The following is a 14,965-nucleotide window of genomic DNA, read 5'->3' on the forward strand; positions in this document are numbered from 1 at the left end:
CTCATGTTACATTAAGCACATCGTAGCTGTTGACATGTTTGTTTTTCTTACTTCTAAATTGGAGTTGCAGGAGGACATGATCCTGATCCTTAAGGGGGCATACGATCCCATCCAGAACAGGTTAAGTTCCATCTCCTTGGTTAAACAGGCCACCTACCAACTGAGCATCTGTCTTGTCTGAATTGAGGTTAAGTTTCTTGCCATCCATTCAAAAATTCCACCACTTCATCTGACTGATCAAAAGCAGTAATTGAGCTGGGGCTTGTCAGCATAGTGATGGCATTGCACTACAATCGCTTATATTGTTGTGAACTACACCTGGTTTCGCACTCTGTACATGCTCAGAGGGAAAGTGGCAAAGTCACATCATACACAAACTGAACTGGTTCTTGGAGACGGTGACAATGTAGGATCTGGGTGCGCAAACAGAGATAGAGAGAGACACACTCAGAAAGTTCAATGGGCTTTATTATAAAAAGTTGCTCATCAGGATAAAATAAAAACATGTTTCTGATTCAAGTGTAGTGTGCCTAACTAACTTATGTGTGTGCACTCAGTAATCACAGCTATCTAACAATCTAACAAATCATTTAGAAAGAAACAGAGAGAGAAGGAGGAAGGAAGGGAAGGCTTAGGAAGGGGGTGGCAGTAATTAGTAGGGAGGAGGGAGGAGGGATCCAAGGCTTGTGGAAACAGCATATTACCAGGGTCAGAGGCTTGAGAGCTGTGAGGCTTTCAGCTGAAGGAGAGATGCTGTAGCTGGAGACAGGAGCTTAAGAGTGATGGTCAAGCAGGCAGTTTGCTCAGAGCGAGGCTGAGAGTGAGAGCACCATGGCTGGGGAAGTCTTGACTTCTCACTGCGCAGCAGAAGTCACAGACAGTTCCTATCCATCGACAGAGTTCCTGTTTGTTGCCCCGCGGCTCAACAGCAAACTCTGAGATGGCTCTTGAGCAAGTATGCTTGTTAGGCAAGATTGCTAAACTGCCAGATCCAGAGACTCCTTCTTATAGTGGTTCCATCCTCTGATGTCCATTTGAGTCTCCTGGACCACAAAAGGTGTCCATTCCTGTTATCCTCTGGATATTGTCTTTTAATTATCAAAATTAGCTCAGGATATTTGGTCAGTCCAGGGTAATCTCAATCCCACCTTCTGTTAGCTGCTATCTTGGGGAGGGGACATTCTATTTTGCCCAAAGCAAATCTGCATCTCTGAGCTGCAAATGGGCATCTTCTCTTGTCCCCAGATTTGGGGCCTGGTCCCAGAAGGTGTCAAAAGGTGTTAGTAAAATAAGAATTAAAATCTATAGGTGTTTTCTTTGTGTTCATTTACCTAGAGTGGAATTCTTCACAGAGCAGTTAGCAGAGGCAGTCATGAGACTTGGGTGTCAGTTCACCTTGAGTTCAGGCATTAATTCATTCCTTAATAAAATGGAATCAGACACAGGCCTAAATTCTACACAATTCTGGGTTGGTATTCTGGGTTTAATGTTGGGGTACAGGGGGGTCCCCAACAATATGTGGCAGGCATAATGAGGTTATCTCCAAAGTACCTGAGAAAGAAAGTATTTAGGGAAATCTCAACAGGAAATCTCAAACAGATGAATTGCAGTGACTGAAATTGAAGATTGGTTGCAAGGTAAAGTTAAGTTGTGCCATCGAGTTGGTGTTGACTCCTGGCAACCACAGTTCCAAGGTACTTTACTATTAAAAATGCTTTTTTAAAAAACAAAATCAAGTTTTTTTTATTTCTTCTTCAACCAATAAAGCACATGTGTAAAAACTGTGCAACAACAGAAAAGAACAAGAAAAACCCAAGTATAACTGGACATATAAATACATACGTCCGCTGCTAACTGAGCAAAGAGGCACTTTTTTAAAGTGGCGATTCTCTTATATTTAGCAGTGGAAGAGCAACTAGCACTATCCATCCCCAGCACAGCATCCCTCCAGTGGCTGTTGCTGGTGTCTATCTGTTTCTCTCTTCGGGGCGCTTTCCAGATTAGACTCTGCAACGGGGTCACGTCATAGCTCTGAAGTGTGCTTCCACACTACCTGTGCTGTGACACCGCAGTCCCTATGCTGACAGCAGGGTGCCGTTTCTTTTTTATATTGTGAGCCCTTTGAGGACAGGGGGCCATTTTATTTATGTAAACTGCTTTGGGAACTTCGGTTGAAAAGAGGTATATAAATATTTATTGTGTTATTCATAAATATAATACAGAAATTGAGAGCCATTTGAAACTGAGAGCCATTTGAGGTCATACACAAGTCCAGTGTTAAGAAGAGATTGTCAGTTGTTGAACATGCAGGTACAATTTGATGGGAGATAATTGCAAACACAATTCAAGAAGGAACACCATTCCAAAATTTGATTTAAATGGATGGAGGGTTACAAACTGAAAAGAAAAATTGTAACAGGGATCTATACATGAGAAACCAAGAAGATCCCCCACCAGACTGACCAATAAGAAGCAAATACAGCCTAGACGCAATAAATCAGTAGTAGGAAATATATTAAGTGTAAGCAAATCAAAACAATGAGAAATATTGATGAAACCACTGTATATTTGAAGAGAAACAATGAAGCAATGAATAAAAAATTACCTAGGTTCTGGCATGTGTCCAGCATTGTAAAATCAATGGGTTTAGAAAAGAAACAAAAAAACAATTGTAATTACTTTGGGTTTAGCACTGATAATAAGGTGTAATTGCAAAATTGAAGGTGTGCTACCAATGATAGATGCTAAACCCAAAAGGTAATTCCCCCCCCCAACGGATCTATATAGGTTAAACCCTGCTAACTTGGCAAAGAGGCACCTTTTAACGTGGTGATTCTCTTTATTTAGCAGAGGGAGAGTAACTGGCCCTATCCACCTCTAGCACAGTACCTCTAGTGACTGTTGCTGGTGTCTATCTGATGTTTCTTTTTAGATTGTGAGCCCTTTTGGGACCGGGATCCATCTTATTTATTTCTTATTTCTCTGTGTAAACTGCCCTGAGCCATTATTTGGAAGGGTGGTATAGAAATTGAATAATAATAATAACTACTACTACTACTACTACTACAAACTGACTACAAACAAAGGCATGACAAGGTAGTAGGGATGATACAATGGAACATCTGCAAAAAATACAAGCTACCTGTAGCCAAAGATTGGTAGGACCATAAAACTGAAAACGTGGAAGAAAATGAAGATGCAAAAATATTATGGGACCTCCGACTACAAACAGACAAACATCTGCCACACAATACACCAGATATAACTGTAGTCGAGAAGAAAGAAAAACAAGTTAAAATAATCAACATAGCAATACCAGGGGATAGCAGAATAGAATAAAAAGAAATAGAAAAAATCACAAAATACAAAGATCTACAGATTGAAATTGAAAGGCTGTGGCAGAAAAAGACCAAAATAATCCCAGTATTAATTGGTGCCCTAGGTGCAATTCCAAAAGACCTTGAGGAGCACCTCAACACCATAGGGGCCACAGAAATCACCATCAGCCAATTACAAAAAGCAACTTTACTGGGAACAGCCTATATTCTACGACGATATCTATAATAATAACAGCGCCAACACTGATAATAAAATTCAGCCATCCCAGGTCCTTGGGAAGGACTCAATGTCTGGATAAAACAAACCAGTCAATTTTGTTTATTTGTTGTGAATGTTTATAAGAATATTGTCAAAATCAATAAAAATTTAATTTGCAAAAACAAAAAAAAAAACACCAGTCAATAACACCTGTCTGACTGTATAAACAACAACAACAACAACAACAACAACAACCAAATGACCATAGTTGGGATTAACAAATTGCTTGATCTCTGCACTGATTGAAAACAGCAAGAACAATGGCCACACCTATAATGTCTTATAGGTCTAGTGTTAGAGTGCATTCTAGTATGATTGATATTGTAATGAACTAAATGATCCTTGAAGCAGCGAGGTGGGCAGGTGGCCAGATTTGCAGATGATACCAAACTCTTTCAGGTAGTGAAATCCAAAACAGATCCTCCAGAAGGATCTCTCCAAACTGGGTGAGTGGGAGACAAAATGGCAAATGCCGTTCAGTGTTGGCAAGTGTAAAGTGATGCACATGGGAATGAAAAACCTCAGCTTCAAGAATAGGTTGATGGGATGTGAGCTGTCAGTGACTGACCAGGAGAGGGATCTTGGGGTTATGGTGGACAGCTTGCTGAAAGTGTCGACTAAATGTGTGGCAGTTGTGAAAAAGGCCAATTCCATGCTAGGGATCATTAGGAAGGGGGATTGAAAATAAAACTGCTAATATTATAATGCCCTTATACAAAATGATGGTGCGGCCGCACCTGCAGTACAGTGTACAGTTCTGGTCACCACATCTAAAAAAGGACATTGTAGAACTAGAAAAGGTGCAGAAGAGGGCAACCAAGATGATCAAGGGCTTAGAGCACCTTCCTTATGAGGCAAGGCTACAACACCTGGGGCTATTTAGTTTAGAAAAAAGATGACTGTGGGGAGACATGATAGAGGTCTATAAAATCATGGATGGTGTGGAGAAAGTGGATAGAGAGAAATTTTTCTCCCTGTCACATAACACTAGAATCAGGGGTCATCCCATGAAATTGATTGCCAGGAAATTTAGGACCAGCTAATGGAGGTACTTTTTCACACTACACATAATCCACTTGTGGAATTCTCTGCCACAAGATGTGGTGACAGTCAACAACCTGGATGGCTTTAAGAGGGGTTTGAATAACTTCATGGAGGAGAGGTCTATCAAAAGCTACTAGTCAGAGGGCTATAGGCCACCTCCAGCCTCATAGGCAGGATGCCTCTGAATACCAGTTGCGGGGGAGAAACAGCAGGCGAGAGGGCATGCCCTCAACTCCTGCCTGTAGGCTTCCAGCGGCATCTGGTGTGCCACTGTGTGAAACAGGACGCTGGACAAGATGGGCCTTGTGTCACACCCTCGGTCTCAGATAGTGAGGAGGAAGGGGATGCTGACAGCCCTCCAGCCGATGCTGGGGTGCCTGAAGGGCAGAGCTCGGCTGTCGGTTCCCAAGAGATGGCTGAGGCAGGTCCGGCTTCTGTTCCAGAGCAAACACAGCAGTCTGAGGCAGCAGAGACAGGGACGGATTAACCAGATGATGAGTTAAGCAGGTAACCCCTGTTGACTCCACTGCAAAGAAGAGCCACGAGACGGCACCAACAGCTGGAATCCATCAGGAAAAGTAAACGCCTCTTGAAGAAGGCTGATAAACCTTGAATCCCTGCCAGCTGCTGACAGTCATCAGCTCGGACTATTAAATCACGTCTGCAGCTTGCAGTCAGACGCTGGAAGAAAATGCATGTCATTCATGGAACATCGACAGCCCTCCAGCCTGAGCCAGAGAGAGATTCCGAGCCATGCATTAGCCTCTGCGACCCAGACTGGTCTCTTGTGAGCTACACTCTAGACTCCCTTGCCGGGTGGCTAGATTGCTGACACCTTGGGCCTGATCCAGCAGGGCTGTTCTTATGTTCTTAAGAACCCTCAGCAGCTTTTGATAGCATCAACCATGGTATCCTTCTGGTTTGCCTGAGGGGACTGGGCATAGGGGGCACTGCTTTGCAGTGGTTTTGCTCATACCACTCAGGCAGATTCCAGAAGGTGTTACTTGGACACTGTTGTTTTATGAAAAGAGAGCTTTTGTATAGTGTCCCTCAGGGCTCCATTCTGTCCCCAATGCTTTTTAATATCCACTTGAAACCGCTGGGAGAGATCATAAGGGGATTTGGTGCAGGGGGTTATCAGTACGCTGATGACACCCAATTCTAATTCTCCATGTCAGCTTCATCAGGCAATGGCATAACTTCCCTAAATGCTTGCCTCAAGGTAGTAAGGGGCTGGATGAGGGAAAACAAACTGAGACTCAATCTAAACAAGGCAGAGGTGCTCATTGTAGGAAACAGCAGTTCGGGAAATTGGATAGATCTGCTGGTTGTGAATGGGGTTACACTCCCTCAGAAAGATCAGGTTTGCAGTTTGGGTGTAATTTTGGTCTCAACCCTCTCTCTGATACCTCAGGTGGAGGCGGTGGCCGGGGTGCTTTCTATCAGCTTCGGCTGGTTCGCCAACTGCATCCTTTCCTGGAAGTGAATGACCTTAAGACAGTCGTACACATGCTGGCAACCTCCAGGCTTGACTAATGCAATGTACTCTACATGAGAGACTGCCTTAGTACATAGTCTGGAAATTGAAATTGGTGCAGAATGCTACTGCCAGATTGGTCTTCGGGTCATCCCAAAGACACCATATTACTCCAGTTTTAAAAGAACTACACTGGCTACAAATAGGTTTCTGGGCAAAATACAAAGTGCTGGTTATCCTCTCTAATAAAAGCCTTGGTGTCCGTCCGTGGACGGACACCAAGGCGTGTGTTCGTGCCTCCCTGGCCTGTTCTGCGCCTGCGCGAAGCGCAGGCGCAGAACAGGGCAAGGGAGACACGCTCGCCGGCACCCGGCAGCCATCTTGGGCGGCCAGAAGCAGCCGCCCCGAAGAAGCCGGAAAACCGGCGCCGGGGTAAACTGGGCGAGGCAGCGGCAGAGCCGCTGCCTCGGCCAAAAGAGACGGAGGCCGGGGGCGGAGCGGAGGCCACTTAAATATTTTTTAAAAGGCACCCGCAGCCGACGCTGCCGACCCTCCCTCCCAGCTGACCCCCCCCCATTAAGGGCCAAATCGGCCCAGCCACTTGCCTCCGCAGCTTCCGCCGCCGACCAACCGCCCGCCCACCCAGCTGCCGATACCTCCTTGCTCCCGGAACACGTCCTCCGCTTGATCCGCTGCTCGATTAACAGAAGGAGAGAGGTGCTCGCATGCAGAGCTCCACTCTCTTTAAAGTCTCTTCCCGAACTGGCGCTTTGCGTCCTTGCCGCGCAAACCGCCAGTTCGGGAAGAGACTTTAAAGAGAGTGGAGCTCTGCATGCGAGCACCTCTCTCCTTCTGTTAATCGAGCAGCGGATCAAGCGGAGGACGTGTTCCGGGAGCAAGGAGGTATCGGCAGCTGGGTGGGCGGGCGGTTGGTCGGCGGCGGAAGCTGCGGAAGCAAGTGGCTGGGCCGATTTGGCCCTTAATGAGGGAGGGAGGGGGAATGGCAGCGGGGGGACAGGAGAGTCGTTACTAGGGCCCGTTGTTCAACGGGCCAAAATTAACTAGTTACCTATAAAGCCCTTAATGGCTTGGGCCCTGGGTATTTAAGAGAACGCCTTCTTCGTTATGATCTATTAAGATCTTCAGGGGAGGTTCGTCTGAGGGTGCCACTGGCTTGTCTGGTGATGACTCAGAGGCGGGCCTTCTCTGTAGTTGCCCCAGGGTTGTGGAATGCACTTCCTGCTGAGCTCCTCCATCCCTCTTGACCTTTAGGAAACAACTAAAGACACATCTCTTCAGCCAAGCTTTTTAGTTATTTAGTGGGTTTTAGCTGTTTTTAATTTGAACTTTTATATGTTTTTTTAAAAAAAAAATTAAAATTGTTTTGGTTTAATCTTGTAAACTGCCTAGAAACTTCGGTAGTGGGCAGTATACAAATATGCTAAATAAATAATAAATAGCCCATTCCTGGTGGTTTGTCACAAAAAACCTGTAGCAAGATCACTGGGAGTGCTGTGTTTGCTTGCTTTACACACATTTACATAGCTGGTGGTAAAAATGTACTCCGAATTCAGGATGAGGGTTAAAAATCCCAGATAAGTTGTCCCCCACTTTTTATCCCCTGCCCCCAACTTTTAAGCTGGCTATGGGCCTGCTTGAATTTTCCACCTCCCACACAGGTATGTGGAACAGGACAGCATACCAGGTGGGGAAACATGGCATGCATGGCTCAGGTAGGGCTGATGAACATTATAATCTGAATTAGTCCAGCATTTCAGCATTGAGAATAGGGGCATGCCTGTGAAAGTGTAGGGGGGGTGGCCAAGCAACTTTGGCATCCCGGTGCACAGTTCTGATTACAAGCATGCCACAAATGGAAAACAAGTGATGCCCACAGAGCATCTTATTCCAGATTACAAAACATATTAGCTAAATCCATTTCCCCCAACATTTCACAGATGAAAACAGGGATACCTTTGCAACAATCAATTATCATACCAAAGATTACTGCCAAAGGTGCACCTAAGTAATTTTGGAGCCTGGACCTAAAGGCCTTTGGAGCCCCCCACCCAACCCTGGTGCAAGTTAAGCATCATCCCCCTATATACAACACACACACACACACACACACACACACACACACACACACACACACACTTTTTAACACATGGGTTCTTGAGGGCCCAAACAGCAACTGAATTCACAAGAATATAAGAATACAAAATGGGTGTATTTATGCAAATAAGCATTAGCAGAAAAATTTCAACACGCAACTTATGAGGCAAGGCTACAACACCTGGGGCTATTTAGTTTAGAAAAAAGACGACTGCGGGGAGACATGATAGAGGTCTACAAAACCATGCATAGAGTGGAGAAAGTGGATTGGGAGAAAATCTTCTCCCTCTCACATAACACTAGAACCAGGGGTCATCCCATGAAATTGATTGCCAAGAAATCTAGGATCAACAAACGGAAGTACTTTTTCACACAACACATAATCAACTTGTGGAATTCTCTGCCACGAAATGTGGTGACAGCCAACAACCTGGATGGCTTTAAGCGGGGTTTGGATCACTTCATGGAGGAGAGGTCTATCAACGGCTACTAGTTGGAGGGCTATAAACCACCTCCAGCTTCAGAGGCACAATGCCTCTGAGTACCAGTTGGAGGGGAGTAAAAGCAGGCGAGAGGGCATGCCCTCAACTCCTGCCTGTGGCTTCCAGCGGCATCTGGTGGGCCACTGTGTGAAACAGGATGCTGGACTAGATGGGCCTTGGGCCTGATCCAGCAAGGCTGTTCTTATGTTCTAGGTTAACTTAACATATTGCCATCCCACATATTTCTTTCCCCATTCTCCCCTGCCTCTAAAGCACCTGTCACATCACACTTGGCCACCCAGCGCAGTGTGGGCCAGTGGCAATCACACCACCCAGGACAGACTAAGGAGGATTTGGGGGCCCCCAGCAGGTGTGGAGGCCCTGGATTTTGGCCCCAAAGTCCAGGGGTAAGAATACCACTAATTACTGCCCAAGCCCCTTCCCTCACTGTTACACATTGCTGCAAACTGGATTCCACCCAACCCTATATTGGCTCTACTGAATAGTGCCTTAGTATTGTATGCCCATTTACAGCAGGTGATCTGGAGACTCAGTGAATCCAGCCACTCATTAGCTGGATGCATCTCCATTAAATTGGAGATTTAATTTCTAGGGTTTCTGGGGAGGGAGCTGAATCCTGGAGAATGGCTCTAGAAATTCACTTTTAAAAAGAGAGAGAGAGAGAGAACAAGGCATTCCCACAAGGCAAAAATACAGACAAAACTGGGGGAGTGATGTATCAGGAACAGATTCCGAAAAATAGGGACCATCCCTGGTAAATGGGAATAATTAGAGCCTATGCACTGATAGACAGGCTGGGCTTAACCAGGAAGTGGACCAGAAGCAGTCCTTTTGTATAAAAAAGATCCCCACTTTTTACATGGTGGGAATTGGCTCATGGTGAAGGAGATTCAATTTTTCCCCTGTGCCATTTAGCAAAAAAACCTTTCCCTTTCAAAGCATTTGCTCCCAAAGTGATTATTCACTGCAGACATTCAGATTTTCATTGCAACATACAAGTAATAATAACATACAAATGATTTGCTGCAAATCAAATACACTAAATTGATTGGAGACAATTATAATTTGAGTTGCAACAGTAAAGATTAGAAGTAATCAAAATGAAAATACAAGATTGCTATTTGTAAGAGTCTTTGGTTGTCTTATTTTCTGTCTTCTCCTTTTAAAAGTATTAACAATAAAAATAAATTAAAGCCAGGAGTTCTAGCACAATAGCCCTTTATTGGTATGAATTATCAGTATTCATGTTTGATAAAATGATGATAATTTTCGCATTCATAATTTTCCAGGCCTTTGGCAAAGGCTTCAATCTTTGCTAGTAAACACTGCCATCATATGGTGAAAGATGGGAATGCATCTGCTTTAAACAGAAATGTTCCTTTCCAAAAACTATTTCTATAACTGGGTGTAAGAAATCTTCTGCAGTGTAAACTTCAACTTCTTTCTCGCTCTTCAGATTTGTTTCACACTGTTAAACATGTTGTATTCTGTATTCAAGTGACTCTTTTCTTTTAAAGATTGGAAATACATTTCTTTTTTTAAAAAAAAAGTTAAGTATGTCTTGCTTTGAATGCAAACATGTCTAATTCTTTCTCTACTGTGTTTTAATCCTTTTTTCTGATTGCCTAAGGCTGAAATCCCTACTTTATTTATCATACGTTACATACGTTATTTATCATCATCATCATCATCATCATCATCATCTTAACTGCTTTTCAACAACAAAAGCTTTTCAAAGCAGTTTACATGGCAGAAGGTATGAAAAAGGGGGTCCTGTCCCCCAAAAACTCACAAAAGAGACACCAGGGCACTTACCAACCAGACTAGCTGCTCAACAGCAGCAAAATGCCTCCATTCCGGCAAGTCGCATTTGAAACATAAGGAACAGCGGGGGCAGTCTCGTGGAAACTAAGAACCTGAAAAAACAGCAACTTTTCCCACCAGATATGACATCCTAGCTATATATCACAACAAATTAAATTTGAAACAAGGCATTGGAAATGTGAATGGCACCCTGCTGTCCACATAGGGACTGTGGTGTCACAACACAGGAACTGTGGAAGCACACTTCCGAGATACGACGTGACCCCGTTGCAGGGTCTAATCTGGAAAACGCCCAGATGACATCCTGACTAAAGCTGCACATGCACGATGTGAGATGCACCTGTGCAGCAGAAGGCTTCTACTAACACAACTATGGTAATATGGTGTTCACATTAAGGGATGGGATTTAGCAGATCTCCTCTTCCCCCATAAATGTCTTATACCACCCAAAAATATGTCCCTGAGGGCCCACAGCTCTCAGGGACATATTTTCAGGAGGTACCTGCTTGTCTTGTTCTATCTTACTAGAGTCATCTTCCCACACATGCGCACATACACACATACATTCTCAGCATGAGAAAACGACTACATTTTCTGCAAACTTAGTAGCATTTCTGAAGAAAACCAACTTCAGTATCATTACATAATGCTGGGTTGAAAAGGGACAGTTCCTCTCCTCTGCTAAATGTGAAAGTACCACCACTATAAAAGATGCCAACTTGCCCATTTAGCAAGGGTTAGCAATTCTCCATCTGCTTCCTTTAATGGGATCCATGGGTCCAATTTGCATATTCTGTTTCAAATAGAGAAATGGAGTTTCCTGAAGATCAGAAAGATTACTGGAACTGGGCTCAGTCTTGGCTGGAAATTAAGTAGGATGCAGATAACATATATACATATGTAATAGGATTCTCTACAAGTTAGACAACTTGGAAAATAAATTCTTTTTGTGGTGTGTATCAAATGACTGGCTACAGATTACCCAGTGCTCCAGATGTTTTGGTACTGGGCAATATAGAGTGATTCCTATCAAATATCAAATTTTGATTCAAAATCTTTTAGTTGCAGCAAGGATTGGTTTAGGATGTGTAAGGACATAAGTTTTGGTTCCTGTGATTAAAGACTGCTGGCTACAATTATGATTCATTACAATAATGGGAAAAGCAGCCCATTACGTTCAGATGAGAAAGGCAAGAACTCATGGCAACCACAGAGTCATGTGGTTTTCGTGATAGAATACAGGAGAGGTTTACCATTGCTTCCTCCCACGCAATATGAGATGGTGCCTTTCAGCATCTTCCTATAACACTGCTGCCCAATATAGATTTTTCTAATAGTCTGGGAAACATACCAGCAGGGACTCAAACAAACTCACAACCTCTTGATCCCTAGGCAAGTCACTTCCCCGCTGCACCATTAGGTGGCTTAGGCTTGGATGCAACACCTCAAAATGTACAAAAAGGGTTTCATGTGTAAATTTTGTTCGAAAAGCCTAGCTCATAATACTATTGTTTAAAAGAAAAGAAAAAGAAATGGGATTTTCTGGTGCAGGTCCTGCACTTTCAAAGTATACCATACTTGTAGTGATAACTACACTATGAAACTTTTAGAAGCATTATGAATCTAATTCTTGTTTTGTCCCTGACAGGCTCTTCTTCAGCCTGGTAACATGTTCATTAGAGTCAACACCTGCCAATGTCTTGTCCTCTCAGCATTGTTCCTGCTCCTCTTGTTCTCATCCTGGAGAAGGCTTGAACCCCACCAAGGAACTTTGGGTCCTACCAAGAGACCCATGTCCTGATCCTCTCTACCTGGCACTCAAGGTCTACCTTTGCAGGACAGCTTTTCAGCCAGAGCCCAGAGGTCTTCCACCTGATGGAGCCAGCTAAGCATGTGTGGAACCACATTTCCTGGGGCTGTCCTGAACTCCTCCAGGGTGCCCTGCGGGACTTGCTTCCTGTGTGACATGAAGGCTCTTCGCTCCTACATAGAACACCCCAGCAAAGTCCATCATATCTTCATGTGGCCCTATAAAGGAATGTAAAGCCCACTGTGGCCACAGCCCCTTCCAGAAGATTTCAGAGGTCTGTACCACCTACAATCATGTGGTGGTGAAAACTGTGCATTTCTTCCCACTAGAGGCACTTTATCTGCTCCTGACAGATCCCTTGCTTAATCTTCATGTTATCCACTTGCTCAGGGGTCCCTGAGCTGTCGATGCTTACTGTCAGGTTGGCTCCCTTTCCCCTGATGATCTGCTCATCAGCAAAGCCATCAACACCACCCCTAGTACCCAAGTGATCATGCTCAAGGTCTGCCACAGCCAGGCTGAGATGATCCTCACAGCCCTGCACCACATGCCTCCACCCTTGAGGGAGCGCCATTTCCTAACACATTATGTAGACTTGGTGAAAGACCCTCTGGGGCACTTGGCTGAGTAGTACCTCTTCACTGTCCTGACTGCAGATCCAAGGCTGGAGGCTTGGATCTACAACATAACCCACTGGCCCACCAGCAATGACAACCGGTCTGATTCCTCCAGCCCTTGGGAATATAAATCAATCAATCAATCAAATAAATAAATAAAACAGAAGAATGCTATTGTAGTATCCCAGGCTTGGAGAAAGCACCTGAGCTTCCAGGAGGTTCAAGTAGTAAAAACCATCTGCAAGCAAGCCATGGAAGTCTTTTGGTATAAACCCTGGATTTTGGCCCTACAGGATTAAGCCAAATTCTGTCTAATCCACACAGGTCCACAGTGGCCAGTCAGATCATGGCTCTGGACACTAAACATAAACAAGATGTCCAGGGGGTAATCTTTGTCCCCCTGTTGTTTGTCCCCAGCATCTGATATCCAGAGGTATGCTGCCTTGAAACACAGCTGTTCAGCTTAAATATTACAGCCAACATTGTTGGGTGGATCTCCTTTTAAATTTTCCTGAGCTGCTTTTAAAGCCATCTAAGTGATTGTGACCATCATCAAAGCTTGTGATAGAGAAGTCCATAAATTCATTACATGTGCCAAGGCAGGAGTTCCCAACCTTGGAGAAAACCATTATGGTGGAGGCTGATGGAAGTTATAGTCCAACAACATCTGGAGCCCAAGGTTAGGAAACCTTGTGTTAAGAAGTACTATAGGATAGAAAGATGGCGTCGGGAACGAAAATTACTGACTAAACCACCTGTCAGGATTTTCATCAATCATTTGGTCTTATCACCTTCCATCAGTCAGATGGAGGTCAGTATGTGTGCGGGGCTCTGTCTTCCTCCTCGAGGTGTTAGTCTAGAGGGTCTTTAGACCCTGAAAAGTCTGGAAAACCCTGGATGAACATCTGGAGAGACCTTCCTGCAATCATTGGACCGAATGAAGAGAGGCTTCCACCGCCTAATTACTGACGACCTGTTCTTTTCTTCTTATCTTTACTAATAAATCTCTGAGATGTCCACGGCCGTGAGTTTGGTGGATTTATGATGTTGCTGTTTTTTTTAAATCTCTCTTTACTGAAAGCTTTTGCTTACTTTTCGCTATTTTTACTTTGCTGGAGATCTCAGTATTCCAATGCTAACAGCTTTCAGTTTTTGTCTTGAAGAATTTTTTGAAATGTCTGATATCCCAGCAATTACTTATTTCTTATTTTATTCTTGAACTTTAAATTACTCACAGCATTCGTTGGAGTCTATTAAGGGTTTCTTCTTCTTCTCCCTATCTCTTCGTGAACCTCCCGCTCCCCCACTTCGACCTTTCCAGCAGATAAGTATTTGCAATGGAGAAGAGGAATGGAGACGACGACAGGCTTGGATAGAAGAATGGCTTGTTTTTTCTCTTTTGATTTGGTTTTTTTTAAAAAAAAAATCTTACAGTTTTTGCAGAGCCACATATCTAACCAGTTCATGTCTGTCTTACAAAGCCCTACTTAAACAAACTCTGTTTACCTGATTTCTGGGAGGATTTGTCTTTGACTGCTCTGAAAAGTTCAATTTAGAGCTCCTTCTGTTTGCACGGCTGACAAAGTGTTTTATGGCTGAATAATCACCCTTTCATCATTAACCATCTACCCAAGCTCTGACTGGAGAAACGAAAGTGTTGGGACGGAGTTAGCTGAGACTGTGACTTTACTTTGACGAATTCCATACCTCCTACTTGGCTGAGCTGGAGTGATGAAGATTTATAATAGAACAAACCTGAAAGTTTTAATTTTATTTGAAAGTTTACTTGCTTCAGCTGTTTACTGTGTGTGTGTGTGTGTGTGTGTGTGTGTGTGTGTGTGTGTGTGTGTACAGTACTATTTGGCTTTTAGCTGCGGTGAGGTCTATGCAGAAGGATTTCAATTGGAGAGATTTCTTTGCGCAGAAGCTTTTTCTTAGGTATTTCAAGGTTACAGTCCTGGCACTGTTTGGTCTCTCC

General features: G+C 43.9%; 1 pseudogene; it reads left to right on the forward strand.

Annotated features, from left to right (window-relative positions):
• The first annotated feature begins 12,229 nt into the window (after positions 1-12,229).
• LOC128343965 (carbohydrate sulfotransferase 6-like) lies at positions 12,230-13,286 on the forward strand (annotated as a pseudogene).
• Positions 13,287-14,965: the final 1,679 nt, after the last annotated feature.

The sequence above is a fragment of the Hemicordylus capensis genome, chromosome 2 (assembly GCF_027244095.1).
Source record: "Hemicordylus capensis ecotype Gifberg chromosome 2, rHemCap1.1.pri, whole genome shotgun sequence".
NCBI classification, from domain to species: Eukaryota; Metazoa; Chordata; class Lepidosauria; order Squamata; family Cordylidae; genus Hemicordylus; species Hemicordylus capensis.